Source organism: Chinchilla lanigera, unplaced genomic scaffold, assembly GCF_000276665.1.
Source record: "Chinchilla lanigera isolate Chin_1 unplaced genomic scaffold, ChiLan1.0 scaffold00011, whole genome shotgun sequence".
NCBI lineage: Eukaryota > Metazoa > Chordata > Mammalia > Rodentia > Chinchillidae > Chinchilla > Chinchilla lanigera.
The window spans coordinates 26,362,320-26,377,093 of record NW_004955412.1 but is presented as its reverse complement, the minus strand read 5'-3'; the positions used below and the strand labels follow the sequence as shown (position 1 = coordinate 26,377,093).

Sequence of the window (14,774 nt, the reverse complement as noted above, 5' to 3'; positions counted from 1 at the left end):
ATTAATATGTACTAAAATAGAATATTAAATATAATTTGATAAAAAAATCATCAAATTTGTGCAAACGCAAGGAGAGAATGGGCAGTAATTCCTTCAACTTCCCTAGCAAGGTATGGATAGATAGATGAGAAAGGAACTTTGGTGCATTATTTAGTACAATAATATTGGCCACCAAATAACTAAAATTAGAAGTTTTTCATTGTAGTTAAAGAGGTAGAGGAAAGAAGGGAGACCTCTTATTTTATCTGTTACATTATTTGCCTTTTACTCACACATACTTTAATTCTAATTTTACAAAAATTAGATTACCCATATGAATAAAGAAATGATGCAACAATTGGAAATAATGAGACTAGATCTGCTTATTTTGACCTGGAAAGCAGCACAGCATATAATCTAGGTTTAAAAAGCAAACCTTACACAAAGAAATGATAAATATTTAAGGAGAAGCAAGTGCTAATTACCCTAATTTAATCATTACACATTGTATACATGCATAGATTTCTCACATTCTACCTCATAACTATGTGCAATTATTATGTCAGTTTTTTCAAAATGCAAGTTTTTAGGACAGTACTTAATTCCCCCCTCCCCTTCCCCTTTCCCCTTCTTTCTTTAGTTTTGTAACCCAGGGACTTGTGCATGTTAGGCCAGTGCTATACACTGGACCACACCACTCTCAAAACATAACCTTTCACTGTGTAATAACCCCCCGGAATGAAGGCATAGACCCTCCTTTGAAGACCTCCCTGACCACAGCCCCTTCCGTATTCTCTGCTCCGGGCCATGTGTTCTGCTCAGGGAAGTTCCTCTCTATCCAAATCTTTGTAAGACGTGTACCTCTTTTTGCAATAGGTAAGGGTGATCTTGTACATACTGTATTTCAAGCAGCAGCTGTGAGTCCTTGACTATGTCAGCCTGAGGACTAACCTGGAAGAATCTGCCCAAGAGACGGACAGCTTTCTACACAAATATTGCTGGAGGGGAACTGAGTAGGGAGTGAGGATCTGAGGCTCCTGCTCTCAGGACAAAAAGTTCCTCAGAGAGCTCCTGATTCACCACCCTCATTCACAGATAAGAAACATGCATGGAGCTTGGCTGGTGGGTGGTGAAAAAATATCACCCCATTGAAGAAGTGCCTAGAAAAGAGAAGTGAGCTTGTGAGAAGCCAGTCAGGCAGAGACCCAGAAGAAGTGGAAGGCTAGGCCAGAAGCCTGGTTTGAAGTCTGCAGAGACTCCAGTGCAGAGGGGTACATTCAGGAGCTGCTTGGGATACAAATGGCTGGACTTTGAGGCAAAGCCTGGAGAAATCAGACCACATCACTCTTCCTGAGTGTCCCTATTATATCTAGCGTATAATACGAGGAAGAGAAAGCATCTTGGGGCTGCTGGGGAGGGTCTGGGGCAGGAGCCGTCCTTTCTGAGCATTTCCCATGCTCTATATGTTGCATGAAGCCCTAGGAGGAAACTATGATTTTTCCAATTAGATAAAGACAACGATGGGAAAAGGCTCCAGTTCTGCAGTTTGCCCAAGTCCCACAGCCAATAAATAGTAGAATCATGATCTGAGCTTAGTTGGTCCAGATGCAAAGCCTAAGCTTACACAGACATCAGAGGCCTATAATAAACGTGCCAACTCATTCATAAGGAGAGAAGTGTCTTTCCTACATGGTGAATCGATGAATGCTCTACATTTTCTGAGCTCTGAGTACAAAAAATCACCCTCTTTACACAACCGGTGGGCATCCAGGTGCCTTGACTGGCTGTCAGGGACTGGGACCCACCTTTGCCCAACAGGACCAGGGAGGTCATCAGCAGCTGGGGTCCCACTGCTGAGTTCTGAGCACTGATGGTGCTTTCTGAGGATGGAGACTGGCCATGCCAGGACTCAGCAAGATGGGCCAGGGTCCCACCTGAGCACAGGGAGGAGGAGAGAAGCTGGAGACCGTGGTTTCCATGTCCTCAGTCCCACCTCTGCCCTCAAAGGCACATGAATTTCCCTTGCTGTCCCTCAGATCTGAGGTGTCTCCCTGGGAACTTCTGCCCCCACTGAACCTCTGGCTGGGGGGAGGCAGCAAGCAGGCCCAGGAGAGAGCAAGCGTGTGTGTCAGTTAAGGTTTGTCATTACACGTGGAGATCATTAACGAGACTTATTTTTAAATTGTAATTGCAAAATGTAAATGCTCCCCAAACTAATGTGTAATTGCTACCCCTTCCACCCCAGCCCTTCCCCTCTGGTGCCAACTTTGCAAGGAGAGAATTAGAAAATAAAAAGGGGGTGGATTATGTAAGCAAAACGATTTTAAAAAAAGAGAGCAAGAGAGCTAAGAATTTAAGTGAGACAGCTGGCGGCTTCTCTGATTGCCACACTTCCAGCATTAACTGCAAAAATTGTCCTTGCCAATTGCACCCATCCAAGCAATAGTTCAACTGTGTGTAGTCCCCAGGAAGGACCACAGTGTCACTCATTTGGAAAGGCAGTTCAGTGGTGTGTGTGTGTGTGTGCGTGTGTGTGTGTGTGTGTACATGTGTGCTGGTGGAATGAAGAGACAGAGGTCAAGGTGATGTGTGAATTAGCTTTTATCTCATCCGTAGAAGCCTTCCATTCTCCAGAAAAACACAGTCCATGCCAGGAGTCAGCAGCCGGTCGACCCATTTTCCCACATTCTATTATGTAGGTTGTGGTGGTGGGTATATCCTTTCTCCCAGGCACAAGTGGGCCGTTTGCACGAGAAACCATGGCCTCAGTCTGGAGAAAGTGGAGCTCTACCAACTGGGTAGCTCCAAGGAAGACCTGTTGCATTTCAGTCCCAGAGCAAACCATGGGACTCGGGCAACATACACTTGTACTGGTTCACTAGGCATCTAACCCTTGTCTGTCTCTCCTTTTTTTGGGCCAGGAATCAGACTCAGGATCTTGCACTTGCCAGGCAGGCACTTGTGCCCCTGAGCAAGATCACCAGCCCCTGTCCTTTGTATTTTACTCGCCTGCTGTCTTCCTCAAGTCCTCACTGTGCACAATGAGCTCTGTGCCATATCACTGTCCACACAGGACCAAATGTTAGAAAGTGTCACCTGTTCCCCAAGTGGGGCTGTCCAGATAGGGGAACTGGAGTCTTGACTCTCTGAAGATAGCCTTCTCTCAAGCAGCCACAGTGTGCCCGAGCATGTTGGCCATCCCTTAACACACCTACGGCACAGAGCTCCCCAGACAGGAAGCAGGGCAGTCCCTGCTGCCAATTCTCCCACACTAGGGCATGGGGTCCACTACGAACATCGGTGGCTTCCCTAGCCACCTGCTTGCTGAGCTGGCCAGGACCGTACCATTCACCTTTAGGGCTAGCTCTTTCTTCCTGTCCCATTCTGCAGAGACACCAGTTTGTGTGTGGAACATGGCCATGATTACTGTCCCCAAAAGGGAAGCTCACAAACTGTAAGGTCATGGTGGCCCTAGGACATCAGGGAAACTTACAAAATCCTGAGCAGGGGCCTTTGGAGTCGGGGCCTGATGTTACTGTAACAGCTGCAGCCCTTACATGTGGCATACTAGGAAGCAAAAAAGGGTTGTTCTGGATAATTGGCCCTCTAAATCCTGCCTCTTGCTGATACTTAAGTTTGTGAGATCATGAAGTTACTTTAGAAGATTTAAAAAACAAAAACCTTACATTCCTGTTTGATAAGAGGATTAAATGAGATTCTCTATTCAAATACTTAATGTATTCTAAAGAACTATTTCTCCAAGTTCATCAGATACACCTCGGATGCACTTTCCCTGGAGTTCATCATGAACCCTTGGGGTGCAGATTCATTGGTCTTCACCCCAACTGACAGAATCAGTGCTGCATTCATTACCAGCACCCCTAGGTAATTCCCAGGTGATACCCCTTGTGCCAGAGGGTTATATAAATGTGGTGTCCACCTCTCCCAGCAACTCGTTGCCCAAGGAACACATAGAAGAACAGAAACACAGGGACAAGGCCTGGCCTTAGCCCTGAAGGAGCTAAGCAGGTGACATGAAAAAAGCAGAGTTTTGTTGTCTAAAGTTGCCTTGCAAAGATCAGCTGGCCCTAGAAGCTTTCAAAAGGGAGGAAAACTTGCCTGGAAGATTGAGCTGTGTGTTCAAGGACAGAAACGCATTTCTTACTGTTGGGTGATCCCGGCCTCTGGGGTGGTCTTCAGGAGCCTCACTCCCCTCTTCTTACTTCCAGCTGGGTTAGAATTGCTTCCTGGCAGCTCCAGCCCGAGCACCTGTGGGAGGGCAGAGGGGCACTCAGCAAGGGCACTGCAGCACAAGGGCCTCCTGGTTCTGTTCACCCCTCCGCTCCCCAGTAGGTGCTGTTCTGGAGGGGGCAGATTCTATTTCATCTCCAACACATTCCTACCATATCTGCCACTTGACTCTCTCCCAGCATGGTTACAGAGCACCCTCTCTCCCCACCATCCATTTTTGGGCCCAAACCTTTCCACCACTGGCAGCACCCTCTTGTTCCCTGACTGGTTCCCTGACTCCAGGTGCGCCTGCAGCTCTGTTCCCCAGTGTGGCAGGTCTCTGCCAGTGAGTTCTGGGTGCTGGGAAGACCAGCTGTTTGGGGATTTCAGCAGAACTCTCAGGGAGGGGTAGCAGCTCTGGCTCTTTTGGGGTTGCAGATGAGTGTGGGATCCCCAGCAGGCCTGGGCTGGGGGGTCTGGAGAGACATGGCTTGGGTGGGAGGGTGGTGCAAAGGGTAACCAAAAGCCATGGGGAAGAGAGGAATGGGCCAAAAGTAGTGAAGGACAACCTGGGGTCCGCAGGTGGCTTTGGCTGAACAACTTACTTATTCACCTTCAGGATTAATTTTGTTTCTCAATATCTGACATGAACCATGGTGCCTGCACATGGAGGCTGGGTGGTCAGTGCTGTCATAAGTTCCGGCCGGATACGCTCTGCAGCAGGCCCATCAGTTTCTCTTAGGGGATGAGTTGTTAATCTGGCTCCAGGAGGCTGTGCCTGGAGCCAGGGTAGCAGAGTCTTGGGGAGGGGGCTGCACTTCCTGCTTTCCAGGCAGCACTGGACAGCGCCTCCAGCCAGGGGCCCCAGCCCTGCACCAGAGGTAACCGCATCTTTAATATTAACAGTTCCTCCCTAGTTAACACCATCTTAGTCTCCCTGTAAAAACACATTTGCACCTCGGTAAAGAATGTAATTAACTAGTGACATGACAACAAGAGGAGACGCAGTAGCCCAGGCTGGGAGCTGCAGTGGGGAAAAGGAAATGTAGACACAACAAGGCTTCCCTGCCTCCCACATGTGCCCGCGTGTGTGCGGGCTCCTGCACACGCACCTAGGTGCACACTGCTGGGGAGATGAGGGCGGCAGAGAGATAGCATCTGGAACGCTGAAAGAGGCTGAAGTCCCAGAAGCAGGAAAGAGGAGGCCCTGAGCACCAGGAGTTCCTGGTCTGGCTGAGAGAAGCTCCTAGGCTAAGCAGGGCAGCTCCTGCATTTCCTTGAACAACTCAGCCTGTTCCCTGTTCCTCAGCCCAGACTCGTTCCAAGAGGGGACGGATATAGAGATTCAGTTGCAGGTCCCCTGGGGCAGCCACGCCAAGGAGCCGAGAGAGGGTGGTTTCACAAGAGCCAAATCACTCCTCTTTCTCCCTGCACCCTGCTCCTCCTCCAGGTGAACCTGTCTGTAAACTCTGCAACAACTCCCAGGACACTGGCCACTCAAGCAAACCTGAGATATAGTCCAGTTCCTCCCTCCTCTAAGCCCCACCTAATTTCCTTTCCCTGTCACTCTCTCATCTCATCCCTTTCTATCAGGGTGAAGGTTATCCTTCCTTCTTTCCACTTCCAGTGTCACAACCTAGAGAGGTCCCTGGCCTTGCCAGTCACAGCTCCTCCTCATCCTCACCAACAGCCCCCAGCACACAGGGGCACCACAGCTTTTGAACGGAGCTTCCCAGACAGGCAACTCCTTCTCTAAGGAGCTTTCGATGATACAAACAGCCCTCTGCGGCACGTGTGCCATAGGTTTGCCACCAGTGAGCTAGGGCCTGGTTGGGTGGAGACACAGAATTGGAGCCCTGAGAAAGTGGAGAAGGAGTTGCCTGTCTGGGAAGACATGCCCTAGCCATTCTTTACCGTTCATCTTAAACAATCTGCAGCTGCCTCTGCAGTCAGAGGTAATTTTTCCTCTTGTGTGTTTCCAGGTAACATGGTGTTTGTCCTCCTGTGAAAGCTCTTGTCACATTCTAGCTCACGCTGCAGTCATCTCACATACTTGTTCTGTCTTCCCAGTAAGTTTCTCGTGGACAGAAACCTGTATCTGTATAATCGTTCAGTTTGCAAAGTACATTTATGTCTATTATCCCTGTCAGTTCTTAAACTTCAGGAGTAGATATTTTAATATAATACTTTTTATATTTTCATAAAACCAAACATGCTTATTGCAGAAAATAGATAACTAAGAGACTAAAAGCTAGATGTAATTCTATAATACAAAGATGACTACAGCCAATACTTCAAGTAAACTGATTCTTTCTTGAAAATACATACTGTTCAGTAGCCAGGCTTTTATACTTACCAACATATCAAAGCTTTTCATGTAAGGGAAATATATACCCTAATTTTAATAGTTACGTAGCATTGTATTTATGGATGTACTATAAATGTTCAGCCAGATTTTTATCATGTATCATTTAGATTATTTCCAGTGTTTGCAGTTAGAAAAGAAAAATGCCCTTTTCTTGCAGCTGACTTTTGCACTAGACTTGATCATTTTTCTAGGGCAAGTTTTTAGACATTAACTCACCAAATCCAAAAGTATGTTTGTTTTAGAGTTTTTACACCTTACATGCAGGACTGTCCTTTACATCCAGCTAGAAGCATATGAGGAATGTCTTTTTCCTTGCCAGATAGTCATTCCCATTTTATATACATGGATAATTGGGTTTAGGAAAGTAAAGCACAGGTCTTGACCAGGAACATGGCCAGCAAGTGATATTGTCTTCTGACTCTGGATACGTTGCTCCCCGCCTCTGTCTTTGTTCTTGTGTTTCTTACAGATCCAAAGAGAGTGTCTGCAGTCTTAAGTACCGAATCAACATTGGGGAAGGCAGAGGTGGATGTGATCTGAGTGGTGAGGTGGGCCATTCCTTGGAACTTTGCTAATGTCACTTCTAGATGTCTGAGGCCAACATGGCAGACTGGAGAGCTGTTTTGGGTGGGTTTGTACTATTCTTTCCTTTCCTCTTCTGGGCAGATGCACATTGCTTCAATTAAGCCACAGTATATTAAGAATCTACCATGTGCCCAGGCCTGACCAGCCAAAGATGAGACACACACACACACACACACACACACACACACTCACACACACACACACACACCTTCACACCCTCTCCTTGTCTCCAAGGGGCTCAGAGTCGAGTGGGAAAGATGGATGGAAAGGAAATCATTGTCACCTCAGTGTGTGTATGATGCTGTTCCTGGCTGTCAACTTCACCATCCCCTCCTTTGCCAAAGCCTGTAGTGAAGGGGCGGGGGACAGAGTCACTGTCAGTGCTGGAGAAGGGAGGAAGCCCTGCCTGCTTTGTATCGCCTTCTGTCTCTCATCACACCCTTTTCGGCCCTGCGGGGTCAGAGCTGCCCCACCCAAGTCCTGCTGCAGCCACGTGCTCCTCTTCTTCTCTGTCCACACTTCTGCCAACCCCCAGCCCTGAGACAGCACGGAGGAGCTGGGACTCCTGGAGAGGAGTCACACCAGTGTCAGGGAAGAGAAGCCAACCGGCTTCCCACCCAGGGATTAATAAAATGCACATCAGCAAGAAGAAGGATGATCAGAGATGATTCCAGCATGCCCCATGCAGGGCACCGCTTCAGGGCTACAATCTACCTGGGTTTCGCCTTTCCCAGAACTGACAACCCGCTAGTTCTACTTGTTTCCCTACTGCCTGGAGAAAGCTTCGAGGCAGAAATATTGTCTGTAATCTCCTTTCTGTCGCTGCCAGCAATTCTTCTGAGCAGAAGGAGGGCAACGCACATGTCAGAAAGCATGGAGGAGAATGAAAGACAGTCTGGGGTTGGCAGCGAGAAGGAAAGTGCTGATGGGTGGTGGCAGTTTTTCCTAACTCAGCCCTCCTCTGGGATCCACCCTGCCTGGTCCTGGAGGAGGGCACCTGGTACACCTTTTTATACCACTGGCAGAGACCTCAGCAATCCCATTCATCACTATGCAAGGTCTTTTCCTCTGATGCCTAACAGGAAGCCTGCAGAAATATTTCCCGATCTTGGGTTAAGCACAAGTCCCACCAACAACAGGCTAATAGGTAGGGCCGGGCACAGGGCAGAGAAAAGATACCCACTAATTGGGCGCTGTGTGACTTGATGTGACACTCCAGATGTTTTGGGAACAAGGAAGAAAGCGGAATCTTCAGAATGAAAATAAAGTTCCTTCGGTCCCCACTTCTTCCCCACTAAATGGAGTGTCTCTACTCCACCTCTTTGGTTCCCATTAGACCCCTTCTTGCCTGGCCAAGTACATTTTTTCTGGGCACCTTCTCATGGGGATGGGCAGGCTTCTGCAGGGAATGCCTTTGCCTCTTCTGCCAACTCATCCTAGGACCTTCTGCAGATGAGTAGGACAGACTCTAGAATTTCTGGCCAGAGGCCCAAATCAAAGAACTTTTCCTTCTACTTTGGGGAAGTGTTCCACCCTGGGTTTATCCCAGGGGCAAAAAGCACAAAGGATCTTGCCCTGGTTGGCCCAAGAGCCTTGCAAGGGTCTATCCTCACTCTGGAGCCCACCCAAGGATTCTTTCTTCTGCAAGTGCAGCGATGGCAGTGTGGTTTGCCTCTAAGCACTCTCCAGCATTTCCCGAGCAGGTATTTCTGAGAGTCTGTAGCCTCCTCCCACCCCTGCTGGGGTGAGCAAGCTAAGGAGGCCAGCCAGTGGCTGCTCTGCCTGCTACAAGTGTGTTCTGTGACCTTAGAACCTCAGCAGTCTGAATTCTGTTCCGTCATCACCCTTATCATTGACCTTCATCACTGTCATCTGTAAACAAGAAGCTGGGCCCAACAGGGTGACATTCTCCCATCCTGTTTCCTAAGGACACTTCATTAGCTACTGAACTCAACTGTTCTCCCAGAGAAGGGCTCCCAGGAAGCTAACATAGCACACAGACTTGTTGTCACTGTTTCTTCCCTGTGCAGAAGTCTATAATGGCTTGCCAGGGCCTGTAAAAACAAATTTCTTAGCCTCTGTTCTTGTCCTTCACAACCAGCCTGGACCATCTTCTCTTACCGAAACCCCTGATGCTTTTGAATCTGAATCTTTTCTCCTGCAGACTCAGGCTGCCCCTGTCCCAACACCAAGCACACACTAAGTCTGAGTCTCTGTCACTCTTCTGGAGGACCTGATGCTCACCTCTCCTCTTGCATCCATGCCCTTCCTACCCAGTCCCCAGAGGCCAGCTGCAGCCCTGCCTCACGGCAGATGAAAGATCTGCCTCTGTCTCTCTGCTGTATGACTGGGCCTTAATCTTACTTCCTTTTCTGAACTTCTGCTCTTTGTGTTAAACTAAGTCTCCTCAATGGCATCATAAACTTCTGGGACAACCTGTGCCTGCATTTCTCTTATTCCCTCCATATATACCTGGATTAGTACTGTGCCCATGAAGATCATTGAAAGTATCCTTGTCACATGGAGACAAGTCACTACTAGAAGATACTAACTCAGATCAGTGCTGAGTCAGTTCAGCCAAAAATTTGCCTCTTTAGTTACTATATTCATTGCCAGGGGCTGGGGATATAGCTCAGTGGCATAAGCACCTGCCTGGCAAGCACAAGGTTGTGAGTTCAATCCCCGGTACCGCAAAAAACAAAACCAAAAAAAACCCAAATCCTTTCCCACTATATTCATTGCCAAATGCATTGCAGTTCTCTATATTTCAATGTATCCCTGAGTCAAGAGCATTTGCCTGAACTGTGGGTTATTTCATATGCTTTCTGTACTAATCTTAAGTGAATGTTGGAGAGATTATACAATGGAATGAGATCAGTCAAACTGGGATTCAAATGCTAGGCCTATCTCTGCCTCACCATGTGATCTGTGTACATCTTACAGTGATTGTTTTCCTATTTCTGAAAAATGGGAATAGTAATACTTGGCACACAGGGTGTTTCTTAGGATTTTATATTATATCACATACAAATGTGCTTAGTGGATAGTAAAGGGCTCTGCAGTGACTTGAACTAAGCCTTTAATAAATGTTGACTACTGTCACTGGTGATAATGGTAGTAGTAACAGTACATTTAGATCTTATTTAGGAAAACGCTAATCCTTCAAGATTCAGCTCTCCAAAGTTTTCTTTCTCAAGGCCATTCTTCCTCACACAGGTATGGTCATTCTCTCTTTTCTGTTCACCCAATAACTGTGACCATCATCTAAGATAAACTCCAAATTTCTTAGTCATGAACTTCAAGCCACATCGGGTAATTATTACCATTTGTTCTTGTATGTGTCCTTCTATGAAACTCTGAGCTTCCCAAGCCAAGGACTAAGTATCTTCCATTTTGCTTCCATCAGTAGACTACTCAGTGGGTGTTTATGAAAAGAGGGACTGGATAGATCAGGAGGGATGCCAAAAGCATCAAGAGACCTGGCTAGAGTTTGACCAGATGCAGATTTTCTTTGTCTGGAGAAACAGGCTTGGGGGGACACTGGGAATTTATCAGGGAGAGTGATTATGTCTTGTAACTCAGCCAGGACCAGCCCTAACTTCAAAGAAGTCCTTTACCTTACTCAGGAGGATTTTCTTCCTTGGGGAAACTTTCAGTCTCATCAGAAGACTCTGACATTGAAAACCTGTAAATCCCTGTCTGTAACCAGCCCTCCTTATCCTAGTCTCTCTCACTCTTCCCTGACATTTCTTTCCCCAGCAGGCAGGACGTCCCACCCTCCACCCCATTCCCTCTCTTAACTAGGCTGGATGACCTTGGGTTTTGAGGCAGCCTGCTCCAGAAGTGCATCTTGGTACCAGCTAACCATTTCTTTTCCTGCCCTACCCCAGCTGAGTGAGCTACATCACCCTCTTCTCCATGTCCACTTCCACTGTAGCTCAGCAGTGGCCTCTGATACCTAGCCCATCCTCTGCATGGCAGCCACCAGGACAGTTCCAGCAGCTTAACGCACACTATGCAGTTTTCTTAGCACTTAGCTCACCAAACTGTGGTTGTCAGTGTACAGTCTGTCTACCCTACCGATTGTATAACCCTAAACAGAATCTCAAACCTAGATATCTCTATATGTATTTTGTATACACCAAGAGATCAATAAAGATTTGTTGGATGAAGAGGTAAATAAAAGCATATGTTCAGCAGAGGACAGACAAAGTAAATAGCACCCTTGTGCTGATTTCCTTAACAAGGAATAATTCTATTGAATTTAATATTCAATCCTTGAAATAACTCTCTGAAGTAGGTATTATCACTCTCACTTTTATATAGGGGAAACAGGTTAGAAAAGCTAAATGACTTGCCTGCAGTCACAAAGCTAGTCAAGAGTCCCAGGGTTTTATTATGGCCTCCTGGCAGCAGGTCCGTGGCACCTGCTTACCTGCCCACCTGTCCACCTAGCCAGGCAGAAGGTGTCAAGAGGCCGAGCTGTTCTGCCTCACTAGGGAAATAAACAGGAAGAATTTTTCTTCTCATCGTTTGGTGAGTCGGTGACATTTCGTTTGACAAAGAGTCTAGGAAAAGCCTCTCCTGGGACTAGTTTTGGGACCAAGCTCTGATAATATGGCTTTATTGAAAAGGGATGCTAGGAATTGAGCTCTGGATGGCCTTTTACGTGGAATAACTTATGCAGGAAATGAGAAACATACGTTTTTTTAAAGAAACATACATTAATCTACATATAGTCACAAAGATAGCAGTGAGGACAACACACACACACACACACACACACACATGCACACATGAACATGCACACACATACACACAGAGAAAATCCTAGATCCACAAGGGCACAGGTTCTCGTGCATGTCCACGGTCCTGTCTGCACACACAGTGACAAGCCAAAGGATTCCAAGTCAAAGGGATACACAGCCTGCAGATACGCCCACTTACAGCACAGTCTGACGACCCTCCCTCTCCCTTCCATGCCTTCCAGGGAAATTTGCAATTTTCCCCACACATGTAAATTTCAGTCATTAAGGAACACAGAGGAAGCGTGACATTGAAGAAATTAATCTCTCTATGCCCCCTGTGTTTCTCAGGGTCCTGCTTCCTCCCTGTGATCCACTTCACGCGGAGATGGTGCCAACCCAATGACCTGCTGCCCAAGGCACAGCTCCCACTCAGGAAGATTTGTACCCTGTGCCTCGAGGAGGCACAGACACAACCAGCTCTGAGCAAAGCAGGGGAAGGATAACAAGGAAGGGATATGAAATGTCCGTGAAATTCTCATTCGGATGCCACTCAGAAATGGATCTCAGAAATGGGAGGGATGGTAAGAGGATTTCATTCAAAACACTTCCTTCCCCAGGCTGTTTGTAAAGGGCTGGGGTTTGCCAGGATGTTTGAAAGTCAGGAATTCCTTCCTAGTGATGCTGATGATTTTGACCTAGACTCAAAGCAGCATCTAGGATCCATGTTCCTATGGAATTGGCCCTTGAAAATTCAGAGGCCAGAAAAATTCAGAATCTGCACTGGGGCTGGAGGCAGCTGGCTTCTATCCGCAATTCTAGGTGCTCTGGGCCTCAGGTTTTGCATCTGTGAAATACAGAAGTTGGGACTGGATGGTCACTTCCACTGTGGTCTGTAGCAAGGACGACCTTGCTCTGCCTTGGTTAATAAGACTTTACACACCTCTGAATTTGTAAGATGCCTGTATATTCCAAAACATGTCCAGCCACAAATTAGCTCTTTGTTTAAGCTTCACAATAACTGTGAGGTTAGTGGTGCACCCATTTCACAAACAGAGTAATCAAAACTGAGTAATCAAAACTTAAATGTCTTGGTTAAGGTCACAAAAAAATCACTGCTGATTCGAGGGATATGTAATCACTCCCTATTTAAAAGCAAACTGCCAGTAAAATGCACCTTGAAAATCCTGGAGTTTGTGTTGAAAAAATATTTATTTTTTTCTATTGTCAAGGTCAGATATGTTAAACAATAGCTTTAATTTAAAACCTGCCGGCTTTTTTCTTGGTTCAGGGTGGAGGCCCAGGGAAGATGGCCCTCTCATTTAAGAAAAAAAAAAATTAATGCTCTTTTGGCTATTAAAAAGTGAGGCCTAGTCTGATATTAGAAAGATGAAAGAAAGGGAACTAAATTGTTCCTCATTCATTCAACATGTGTTTATTGAGTGCCTGCTGTGTGCCAGAAACTGTTCAAACTTCTGAATAGGACTGATAAACCCACCAGCGTGCATAAGGTTTGCATTCTGGTTGGTAACAAGACCATGAACAACTTATATAAATAAAATTCATAGAGTGCCAGAGAATGTTAAGGGCAAAGGACAAAAGGTAAGGAAAGGGGGTGAGGCACTAGGAGTTTAAAGTCTCTCTGCTGGCTTTCCGGGGAAAACAAGCTACAGTCTCAAAGATGGAAGGGTGTAAAACTCAGGGCAGATAGGAGACGGAAAGGTTTGGGTTGGAAAGCAGGCTGCAGGGAAAGGTGGAGGGCCAGACAGTGCAGGAGAAAGCGGTAGGAAATCCTTGTACGGGGATAGGAGGGTAAGAGGTTCTCTCACACGCAGAGCTTAACTTGTTCTTGTTCCATGCCCCGTCTCCCCTGTCATCTCCCCAGGCTTGGCCTAGAGAGAGGTGAGGAGGCACTTGCTTCAGGCACCAAGTTTAAGAGGAACCCGAAACCTCAAGAACAGAGACAAAAACAGCAGTGGGGAGACAGTGCCTCGCCAAGCCACGCTGGGGCCTGAGACTAAAGATCACTGCCCTGTCTCCATGGATACACACCCAGAAATACCCCACACACCCTACAGATGTGTACAATTGTTATGAGTCAAGCAAAAATTTAGTTTCTAAATATTTTGCTTATTTTATATTTTTGCTATTAATTTTGATTTTAAAGACTATTGCAGCCAGACCTGCATGTGTAAGCAACGTATTGTCTCACTACTGTAAGAACCTGAAAGAGTGAATAAAAACTAGGAGGTACGAGAGACATTGTGAAATGAAAGGAAAATGCTCAAAAGTGAAGGGCAACTGGGGTGTGGGAAAAGAGCAGGGAAAGAAGGGGAAATTATGTATGTATGTATATACAGGATAGCTAACATAGTTGTACTACTGTCTTCTCTTGCTTTACTGAAAGGAACAGTTAATGATTACTTGATTGATCAGTCTTGCATGTCTCTATTTGTTTTCGTGAGAAACCACTTGGAAGATAGCGATATGTAATACAACAACCATTGTTAATTTCCTACCACTTTGTCTGTAACTCTGTATTGTTTGTATTGTTCTTACACTCTTTTGTAAATGGATGTCTGTTTGTTAATGTTTTCCTTCTTTTATTTTTAAAATAAATTAAAAAATAAAAATAGAGACTATTGCATTAAAATATTATTTCACTTGATTACTGAGTTTCTGGGGATTCTCCCGAGCACTTAAGTTTTGTGCCCGAGGTAAGTGAGTCCTGGCAGGCCTTGCTGTATGTCTCCAGTGAGCACTGTACATGTGCAGAGGCTGTACGGTGGGCAGAGGAGACGAGGCCACGTTCCACGAAAGGGAAATCCATGCAAGGAGCAAGAAGGAAGCCCTGCAAGCAAGATGGA

At 46.4% G+C, this 14,774-nt stretch overlaps 1 protein-coding gene across 3 annotated transcripts in view; it reads right to left on the bottom strand.

Moving 5' to 3' along the window:
* Pknox2 (PBX/knotted 1 homeobox 2) overlaps positions 1-14,774 on the bottom strand; it is a 254,067-nt gene that overhangs the window by 91,644 nt on the left and 147,649 nt on the right. For 2 of the 3 annotated variants that reach the window (XM_005378458.2, XM_013511208.1), the window contains exon 3: positions 4,099-4,248. The gene's annotated coding sequence lies outside the window, so the exon portion shown is untranslated. The remainder of the gene's footprint in view (positions 1-4,098; positions 4,249-14,774) is intronic. The other variant, XM_005378457.2, reaches the window with a different exon arrangement.